Genomic DNA, 10,994 nt, shown 5'->3' with positions numbered 1-10,994 from the left:
CTATGATAAATGTGCTAATATTCCCAATATGGTTCATACCCAGCTGAATTTGATCTTTCCAGCAGAGTGATAAAAGCCACAGAGAGCCAACATCCAGCACTGGACTACCTGGCACTATATCGCTAACAGCTCCACAGGGATGGGCTCAGGTGAACGCTGACGGATTGACATCGACATGGATTTTATAAGCTCCAAATCAGCTATGAGACAATGTTGTTGGCAACCTTTTTGGTGAGATAGTAGGGACAGATAGATCAGACAGATTTCTCTGGCCAGCTGGCACACACTGCAAAGTCTATGCACATTTAATGACACATGTGTAAGGCTGCCAGCTGTATTCATAAACAGACAATAACCATCAGCGTGGAAGGAGACGAGTGAAAGAGGATGACTCTGTGCTCTGCTGTGCCTGACTGAGATCATGGCTGTGGACTAAAATGACCATAACGACCTGACGTCCTGTACCTTATAGGAAACTTCTGGGAGGCACTCAAGTTGAGTGTAAAGAGAACTTGCCAGGATATATATTTTCATTTGAGATGCTCAGCAGTGCAGTGATGGGAGGACAATCATGCAGATGTAAATGTAAGGAAAAGAAACGATCGGAGTGGAGAAGACTGCTGTTTCAAACAGGGATACCATTCACTACTAGGGGTGACCAAATGTAGAGCTTAACAGCCCTTAAGCTCAAATATAAGCTGTCTTATAGTCAGATGTGACCTCCTGCAGAGAGGCTGAGCAGGAGGAACCTGGGTGGGTGCAGACTGCTTTTATCATACTCAAATAACAACGCAAAAAACTATGACAATGACAGGAAAAAAATCTCAGCATTAAAGATAGAAACAGATGGAGTGGAAAGCAGCACTTGCATCAAAGACACAGATATTAAGAGTGTTGTTTTCCTTCTGCTTGGTTACAAAGCAGAGCAGGCACCCATGGAGAGAAAGGATGCGTGAGTCACTCTGTCTTGGCTGAGATGCCGGTCAGACACAGAGGGAGTCTGCAGTGAGAGACCACTCCATAAAGTGTTTTCGATCTCCTCTAACACGCTTCTTTATGTCTCTGTTGTCTTTGTAGCTTTAAAAAAATATTCTGTTCAATTCTTAAAATAGAGACTTTTCTAAAAGTGCTGCAAATACTTAAAATAGGAATGAAAGTGAAAACAGGAAGCTCTTTTCACTGTGTGCTATTTCCAGGAGAGTCATTGTGCTCTTCACTGTATAGTGAAACTGTGCCCTCTAAATATAAAGAGTGTCGAAACTTAACATACTTTATTCAGATTTGACTGATTTTCCCTCCTTGGGAATTACTGGAATGTTTCCAGCTACTTTTAGATTACTTCCATAGACTGTAAATAAAAGATGAATGAATCTAAAAAATCAAACCTGTTAGGGTGCCTGGGTCATCAATCCAGTGTTTTGTGTTTTTGGTTCTTTGACTTTGTTTATTTCATTATATTCTAGCTTTCTTTGTCTAATGGGTTATATGATTGTTCTAAGTTTAGGTTCTCTGTGTGGCTAATGTTAGATTTTTAGTCTTCTGGTTTCTGTCTGTGTTCCATAGTTGCTGTCTCTCCTGTCAGCTGTATCCCCGTGTCAAGTCCGCGTCTCTGTGTTATGTTTCCTGTTTTACTTTGAAAGTCTGTGTCTCATGTTAATGTATCTGGTTTTGCTTTCCTTGTCTCATTAGCCCTGATTTGTCCCAGCTGTGTTTCCCTCCTGTTTAGTTATTGTTTGTATTTTCAGTTTAGTTAGACTGGGTCTCAGCAATGAAACTGTTTTTGGAATGTACTTTTTGCCTCCTCCAGAAGTCTTTAAACTTGCATTTCTTCTTATTGCCAGCTGAACTTCAAACTGAACATCAGAATGAAAAAGAAAGATGATTTAAGTGACTTTGAATGTACCATGGTTGGCACCAGACTGGCTGGTCTGGGTATTTTAGAAACTTCTACACTGTTTACACTGAATTAAAAAGAAGTTATTTGGGTGAAAATGCCTTGTTGATAACTAGATTGCTTCAAGCTGATAGGAAGGCAACAGCAAGTCAAATTATCACTCTTTACCATCAAGGTATGGAGGAGAGCATCTCTAAATGCACAACATACTGAAAGCTGAAGCAGCAAATAGAACTTGTATTGCATTTTTCTACTCTATTTGAGCACTTGAAGCACTTCTTTACTACAAACCTCATTCACCTGTTCACACAAACATTCATACAAGTGCTTTTTTTCCATGCCTAAGTGCATTTAAGCACTCTCTTCCCTGCACTTTCTCTGTGCCTTTGATTACAGAGGTGGTTTCAGGTGCACTGGGGGTCAGACTCTGCTGCCATCTAATCCCTTGCAACCTCTTGCAACTTGTAAAGCTGTTCTCACTGCTAGATTGTAGACTCAGTGACTATCTTTTCCAACCCTGTGTCTCCTCTCTTGTCTTTCAACTATTAGCTGACAGGGCTGAATAAGCAGTGTGTTTATGCAACGGTGAGGTGTCTGCCTGTTCACAACAATCACTCCTCCTCCTAGAGTAGTGTTAGATTTTTGTGAAGTTTTCTCATAATCATCACATAATGGGTCTCACCCAAAGTGTGCTCGAGGTAAAGGTCATATTTGTTGTTTTATGGAATCTCCACTCCTCCCAGAGTTCTAGTGGTCAGATTTGATACAACTGCTTGCAAGCCTCGTTGACTTCTCAGTGGATTTGAATTCAACCAATGACAAGAAAACTTTCTTTATGTACTTCACACTCTTACGATAGCTTGCGGGCTGTGATGGATCGTGAGCCGGTTGAGCTACTACGTCACCGATATTCTCATTATGCCTACCATGCTCAACCCTCTAAAACAGCGGCCCCCAACCTTTTTTGCACCACGGACCGGTTTATTGTCAGAGAATATTTTCACGGAGCGCCTTTAAGGTGTCGCGGATAAATACAACAAAATAAAATGATACGACCAAGACAAAAACTGTGGTATTTATAAATATAGTAAATATAATAACAAACACAAATTCACTGTGTAATTGTGTAACTTTATTAGCAGCGTCCTCCTGAAATGTGCCAACAACATTAAGAGTAACATCCTCCTCTCTGCCCCTTAATACTCCCTGGTCACTATGGTAATGCGTAAATATTTCTTTTAAAATAAGAGACACAACTACAACACGGAAAACCCAGGGAAACCGAGTTAACAGCAAAACCCTGAAAACCATAAATTTCACAACCGAGCCTCAACTCTCGCGGCCCGTACCACACGACTCACGGACCGGTACTGGTCTGAAACACTCCAACACAGTTTGTTCAGGAGCACCACCTTATCCTGTAACTTCACTCTGGATCAACTCATTACATTTAAGCAACACAGCATCCGTCTTTGTCTCACGTACTTAACCACTGGAAGATCCACAGACCTTAGATTCTACACTGAATTCTTGCGGGCTTCCTCTGGCCTCTTTAGTTTGGTCCTTGCAGCATACATCTCCCTGCACTTCTTAAAGCAAGAACTCAGTACTTTTGTGAGTTTCACTGAGATGGATGACTTTACATTTGGTAACATTACGCAGGGTAGGAGAGAGAAGTTGAAAGCTTTTTCCAGTGTTGGACTTTATATGGTGTTATCATTATTTCTTGGTGGCTGACTCAGCTCCTATCAAACTAGGAAAAGAAGCCATTAAAAATATTTAATCTTTCACATTTGGCAAGCACTATTGCACAGTGCCACTTCATAAAACTGAATAGGGAGTCAGTGGATAGTAAGCTGATTTATTTAAATCTCTATCAGATTTGTAATGCGTAGCATCCTTGGTGAAATCAATAGTCTGCTGCTTCAGAATGTGAGTCTGTGAGTCTGTGTGGCCTCAGTAACTGAGTATTCATTAACTCGCAAGCTGCATTTCACAGAGCCTGCTATTTCCTGCATGAGCAGCAGCTGGGGATAGGAATGAAGATAATGTGAGAGGTTGCCAGTCAGGTATTGAACAGTCAAAGTGTAATGAGTATAAACACCGGTTTCACTGTGCTAACTGTGAGGCAGCAAGGCAACTTATTCTGTCATGAGAAAACAGCTGACATTAAGTATCATATTAATGAAGAAAAACTGCTTCTGATTCAAAAAAGTACCTTCTATAATGTTCCACATTGTCAAGCACATCCTCCTGTTTCAACATCGATGACATAAACTGCATACAACATAACATGATGGAGGAACAATTTATGCTGTATGCATTATACCACATTTTGCATTCTCTTAGACAGCAGCCCAGCTTTTGACAGTATGGACTTTAATGCTTTTTTAATGGATCGTCTTAATGCAAGGACCGACATTAAGGATACTGCAGCTGTTTGGTTTCATTTAATTTCATTTAGAACGAATGCTGCCTGTTTTATACCACTGAGCTCAGCTTTAGGTCATGTTATATTTTCTGTTGTTTCCTTTTATGAGCGTGCAGAGACTTCTTTAGTTATTCAAAGGTTGCATGAAAACACCGGGCAGTTCAAACTGGTTAGTTTGCAGTACTGTGACAAAGTTTACAGTGATGCACTATGGTTACATCTACTGATAGGTTATTTTTAAGATGATGATTAGATTTACTCACTGACTTTTACTCTTTATCTTAGCTTTGTAGTGTCTACGGGCTGGAAATCAGTTCTTCAGTCTCTTTACAAAGAATGAGCTACTGGACTGATGTCTAAGTAATTAGTTTCCTTGTGTTGCACCCTGTGGATCAGGGAAATTATTTTACTGCTATTGGTAAATAATCATCATCATTACCATTGCATTAATAATATAATTTACAGTATTGATATTGTATTCAGAGGTTTAAACAGTGCAGTCTTTCAGAAAGACTAAGTTGCAGGCAGGAGTTGACAGGAAGTTGCAGAGAGTTTGCAGAAGTGAAAGCAGAAGTGAAAGCAGAGTCTAAGTTATTCTGAGGAGCAGGTTAGATGAGGCTATTTGAATTACTAGGTTATTCAAATTGTCTGTTATACTTTTATATTCTTTTATTAAGCTTTTAGTAGAGGTTCTTGATTAAAACATTTATTCAACATAGTACATATAGTTTCAGTTAGGTTATTGTACCTAAGGATGAGCCTCAGTTCTGGTAAAAGGTCAGAAGTGCAACGGGTGAGATGAGAGAGCATGTAAGGTCAACACACACACACATTAGTTAGACTCATTTATAGGTGAGAAGTTGGTCATGTTTGCCTCTGGAAAGAGGAACAGCGTCTGGCAGGATGTGGGGCTCGTGTTCCAGACGAGATAGAAGACAATGTTCTTTTAAACCGTGTTAAAAGTCATTGTGGTTTTGATTTGACGTGTGTATATATTCTGTCTGTGACATATGAAGGGGCGTCATTAATTCAAACCCTGATGCTATAAAAATCTGTGTATGCTTTGATTAAGTCGAAGATCAATCCCTGTCTGTGTACAGAGTGGTCTTCCCACGCGTGTATTCATTAAAATCAATTGTTTGACCAAGATCTTCTGGACCAATGGTTGTTTGTACTCTCCTCCTCAATCTTTGAACCTTAACAACCCCTATGCCTAATCTTTGGGTCCACTCACCTGCCAAATCCCAGTATAACTATACATTTAAAAAAACACCACAATATGCTTTAATCACGTTTCAGAGCTGTCAAGAAAGCACTGACAGTGCAATTTAGTGACCAGACCTACTGGTGTAATTATTTTGTAAAACTGCACAGGATATGTTAATAACATCATTTTGGTTATAAAATCTATTAAAAACTCAAAAATAAAATATTTCATGGATCATTTGTTTTATGAACAAGCTGTTTTATCACCTTAGCTACACAATTTTATATCAAATCATCAGAGGTATGTTGAGGGAACAGTGCAATCTGTGAAGCCCACACACTTTCTCCTCGTTCTGTTTCATTAAAAATAAAAAATCCTAGTAAATCACTGGATATCAAGCAACACGTATGTCCAAATATAACACTTAAAGAGAGAGGTAACCGCTGGCTGGAAATATGTGATGACCTTTTCACAATCAGCAGTGACAAGTTGGGAGTGCTTCTGATGTGACCGCTTGTGCCATTCCCTCAGCTTTGCACTTGGCCTGAGCAGCAGAGAAGACTGGAACTGACTTTAAATTGCTTTCACTATGATTCTTAAGTCACTTAATTGTTGATTTATAGTTGACATGAAGACATCTATAAAAACTGATTAAATCTAACCATGAGTGGCGATAACAAAAGAGATGGCAACCAGAAAGTTCTAGTGTGTGTGCTTACATCAGGTAGGCTTGGATTTGCTTTTACAAAATCTATTCAATAACACACCTCAAATGCGTTCCCATGGCTACCATATCTGGGATGTCGATGAAGCCAGGAGAAAGAGAGGGAAAAGTGGATGTATTTGTGCACCAGAAAAAGGAGAGTGAAAGCAGGTGAAGATGAATAAAAGGGCTAAGGGAGCCAAGAAATAGCAGATATGCAGAGATAGTATTTAGGAAAAAACAGCTGTTACTAACACACTGTTTGTACTTACATTCATGCAAAATCCACCAAAGACATGCTCTGTCTGCAGACAGCTGAGGGAATTCAAACACAACAAGGCAAAAAGAAGTGTCACATGAAGTGTGTGCGCACCAGTGAGGAACACTTTCGTGATCGCGAGGTGAAGCATGTTGCTAAGCACCGACGGACCCTCAGAGATAAAGGCAGTGGAAGTGTGAACGAAAAGAGGGGCTGAAGGGATGAAAGAGGGAAGACAGTTGGAGGGGGAGATCGTGAGTAGATGGCTGCCAGAGATGTTTTATTTCAGAGCGCTTCATCACACAGATGGATTTTTCCTCATCGAACATATGAGCAGAGCTTACAGCCAAGTACCGCAACAAACATTTCTATAAATGTTTCCAACTACACTCAAGGTTTTAGACCATTTAAATATTTTATAAAAGCAAATTTGTCTTTTAATAGTTGCAAATGTGTTCACCAAAAAAAAAAAAAAATTTAAAAACTGAGAAACACACGGTTCCTCACAAGCAAGCAGTTGGTGACAGTGGGAAGGAATAACTCTATTTTAACAGGAAAGTGACTATACTCAGGAAGAGGCAGCCATCTGCTGCAACCGATAGCCAAGTACAATAAACCTATAGTAGTTTAACTAAGGATTGGTGTAGGTTCACCTGACACATATAAGCTTCATTTTAAAAAAAGTTTGAAGCTTACGACACCATCTGTTTGATCCCTGGCTGCTCTAGTCCACATGCCAAATATCCTTTGCAAGATACTCAGCCCAGGGATCTCTCTGATGCATCCATCGAATTATGAATGTGCGTGGATGTTAGATAGAAAACACTTAAGCAGTAGAAAAGAGCTTTATGAGAACCAGTGCAGTTACTGAAACACAGCTTCCCTAAAGCTGTAACTCTGCTGAACTCGATCTCTCATACTTCCTTATGTACATTTAATAATATGCAAAATAACTCATGTAAAGTGCTCGGCTTTGACTGCTCAGCTTCACACAATTACAAACCTCAGGTAGATACATTACATACACATAGCCTGTAAATAACTCACCAATATCTTCCAACCATAGGCAGCACGGTGGCACGGTGGTTAGTACTGTTGCCTCACAGCAAGAAGGTCCTGAGTTCAATTCCACCATCAGGCCGGGGTCTTTCTGTGTGGAGTTTGCATGTTCTCCCCGTGTTTGCGTGGGTTCTCTCCGGGTACTCCGGCTTCCTCCCACCGTCCAAAGACATGCAGCTTGTGGGGATAGGTTAATTGGATAATCCAAATTGCCACTAGGTGTGAATGTGCGAGTGAATGTGAGTCTGAATGGTTGTCTGTCCCTATGTGTTGGCCCTGCGACAGACTGGCGACCTGTCCAGGGTGTACCCCGCCTTTCGCCCTATGACAGCTGGGATAGGCTCCAGCGGCCCCCGTGACCCTGAAAAGGATAAGCGGAAGCGGATGGATGGATGGATATCTTCCAACCGTAAAATATTTAGTCCCAGTCTTACTTAACAACACCCAGCACGCCCCTGCGGGCGGTTTATCCTTCAAGCTCGGGTCCTCTACCAGAGGCCTGGGAGCTTGAGGGTCCTGCGCAGTATCTTAGCTGTTCCCAGGACTGCGCTCTTCTGGACAGAGATCTCCGATGTTGTTCCCGGGATCTGCTGGAGCCACTCGCCTATCTTGGGAGTCACCGCACCTAGTGCTCCGATTACCACGGGGACCACCGTTACCTTCACCCTCCACATCCTCTCGAGCTCTTCTCTGAGCCCTTGGTATTTCTCCAGCTTCTCGTGTTCCTTCTTCCTGATATTGCTGTCATTCGGAACCACTACATCGATCACTACGGCCGTCTTCTTCTGTTTGTCTACCACCACTATGTCCGGTTGGTTAGCCACCACCATTTTGTCCGTCTGTATCTGGAAGTCCCACAGGATCTTAGCTCGGTCATTCTCCACCACCCTTGGGGACATCTCCCATTTTGACCTCGGGACTTCCAGGTTATACTCGGCACAGATGTTCCTGTACACTATGCCGGCCACTTGGTTATGGCGTTCCATGTATGCCTTGCCTGCTAGCATCTTGCACCCTGCTGTTATGTGCTGGATTGTCTCTGGGGCATCTTTACACAGCCTGCACCTGGGGTCTTGCCTGGTGTGATAGACCCCAGCCTCTATGGATCTTGTGCTCAGAGCTTGTTCTTGTGCTGCCATGATTAGTGCCTCTGTGCTGTCTTTCAGTCCAGCTTTGTCCAGCCACTGGTAGGATTTCTGGATATCAGCCACCTCCTCTATCTGCCGGTGGTACATACCGTGCAGGGGCCTGTCCTTCCATGCTGGTTCCTCGTCTCCCTCCTCTTTCTTGGGTTTCTGCTGCCTGAGGTATTCACTGAGCACTCGGTCAGTTGGGGCCATCTTCCCAATGTATTCTTGGATGTTCGTTGTCTCATCCTGGACTGTGGTGCTGACACTCACCAGTCCCCGGCCCCCTTCCTTCCGCTTAGCGTACAGCCTCAGGGTGCTGGACTTGGGGTGAAACCCTCCATGCATGGTAAGGAGCTTTCTTGTCTTTATGTCAGTGGCTTCTATCTCCTCCTTTGGCCAGCCTATTACCCCAGCAGGGTACCTGATCACGGGCAGGGCGTACGTGTTGATGGCCCGGATCTTGTTCTTACCATTCAGCTGACTCCTCAGGACTTGCCTGACCCTCTGCAGGTACTTGGTGGTTGCAGCTTTTCTAGCGGCCTCTTCATGGTTCCCATTCGCCTGCGGGATCCCCAAGTACTTGTAACTGTCCTCTATGTCTGCAATGTTGCCTTCTGGTAGTTCAATCCCCTCAGTTCTGACTACCTTCCCTCTCTTTGTTACCATCCGACTACACTTCTCCAGTCCGAACGACATTCCAATGTCATTGCTGTATAGCCTGGTAGTGTGGATCAGTGAATCGATGTCTCGTTCACTCTTGGCATACAGCTTGATGTCATCCATGTACAGGAGGTGGCTGACAACTGCTCCGTTCCGTAGTCGGTATCCGTAGCCAGTCTTGTTAATGATCTCACTGAGGGGGTTCAGGCCTATGCAGAACAGCAGTGGGGACAGAGCATCTCCTTGGTAGATCCCGCACTTGATGGTGACTTGTGCTATGGGCTTGGAGTTGGCCTCTAGTGTTGTACGCCACATCCCCATTGAGTTCCTGATGAAGGCTCTTAGGGTCCCATTGATCTTGTACAATTCTAGGCATTCCAGTATCCAGCTGTGGGGCATTGAGTCATAGGCCTTCTTGTAATCAATCCAGGCAGTGCACAGGTTGGTCAGTCTGGTCTTGCAGTCTCGGCAAGACCAGTATGTATTTGTATATATATATATATATATATACATATATATATATATTTCTTCATTTATACTTCTTGATTTTTATACTGATGAATCTCCTGATTTTAAATTTTACACATTTACAACTTTTTATTTTTGACTGTAATTAGACCTCGATGTACGCCAGAACATGAAAAATCAGTGTAGAAGTCTTAATTTAGGGTTTCTTTCTCTTTCTTGAAACTGTATGTGTAGCTAATCGTATATAGACTCGCAGCTCTATCACCACAGCAAAAAGACTTAAAAACCAAGTGTGTTTTACCAAATTTAAAACTAAATTAAAAGCACAAATACTCTGCATGACAATAAGAAGAGCACAGCATTAATTGTAGACACATACTGCTGCAATTAGTGAAGCAGATGTCATGAAATCAAATCACGTCTGCCCTACTTTGTTTCTCTCTGATGTGCACAGAGGAAACTGAATGTGACAACCCGGGAGTAAAAGAGTGCTGTTTGTATTTGCTTTATAATATCTGCTTTACTTTCCAATTGTGCGTCAATTATGCACAGCTGATTTTTGGCTTTTTAAGAAGTGTGTCTTCTGATTAATGCGTGAACCCTGGATGCAGCTCAGTCACAGAGGTGATGGCAACAGCGGGAAAACAAGTCTGTGGAAAGAAAGAAATTCCAGAGTCAGAGCTTCTGTCGTATTTTTTGGCCTGTCCGCTCTCAAATGCACCAGAGTGACACAAATGACTGAGTCTGATAAAAGGTAGATCCAAAATACATGGGAAATGAACATAATATGAATAAATCACAGTGAGACGCATTCACCATGAAAAGCTGCCACTTTACTGAAGCTCTATTTAAGGCACTGCATGACTTGCATTAGTAGTAGCTATGTCGGGGGAAATTCAACTAATGTGGCTAAAATGAAAAGTCTTGGAACATCATGGATTCAGAAATGATCAAATGTAATAATGTCAGGATACTACTGTATTCCACTTACAGGATTTTGGTCTTTATTTTTTTAGTGAGTTTATACTATCTTTATTTTGGTACATCAAATGGATATGCGAGCATCCAGAGGAAGTCAGAATAGTCAGGTGCTCAAGTCAACTGCTATATCTTGAACCAATCCACAATGGTCACTTTTGTATCAGTTCATGGTAGAAATGACTTTATTTTACAGTTTTGGTAA

The sequence above is a fragment of the Aulonocara stuartgranti genome, assembly GCF_965226115.1.
Source record: "Aulonocara stuartgranti genome assembly, chromosome: 22".
Classification (NCBI taxonomy): domain Eukaryota; kingdom Metazoa; phylum Chordata; class Actinopteri; order Cichliformes; family Cichlidae; genus Aulonocara; species Aulonocara stuartgranti.
The sequence above is the reverse complement of the archived record's forward strand: the minus strand, read 5'-3'. Positions refer to the sequence as shown.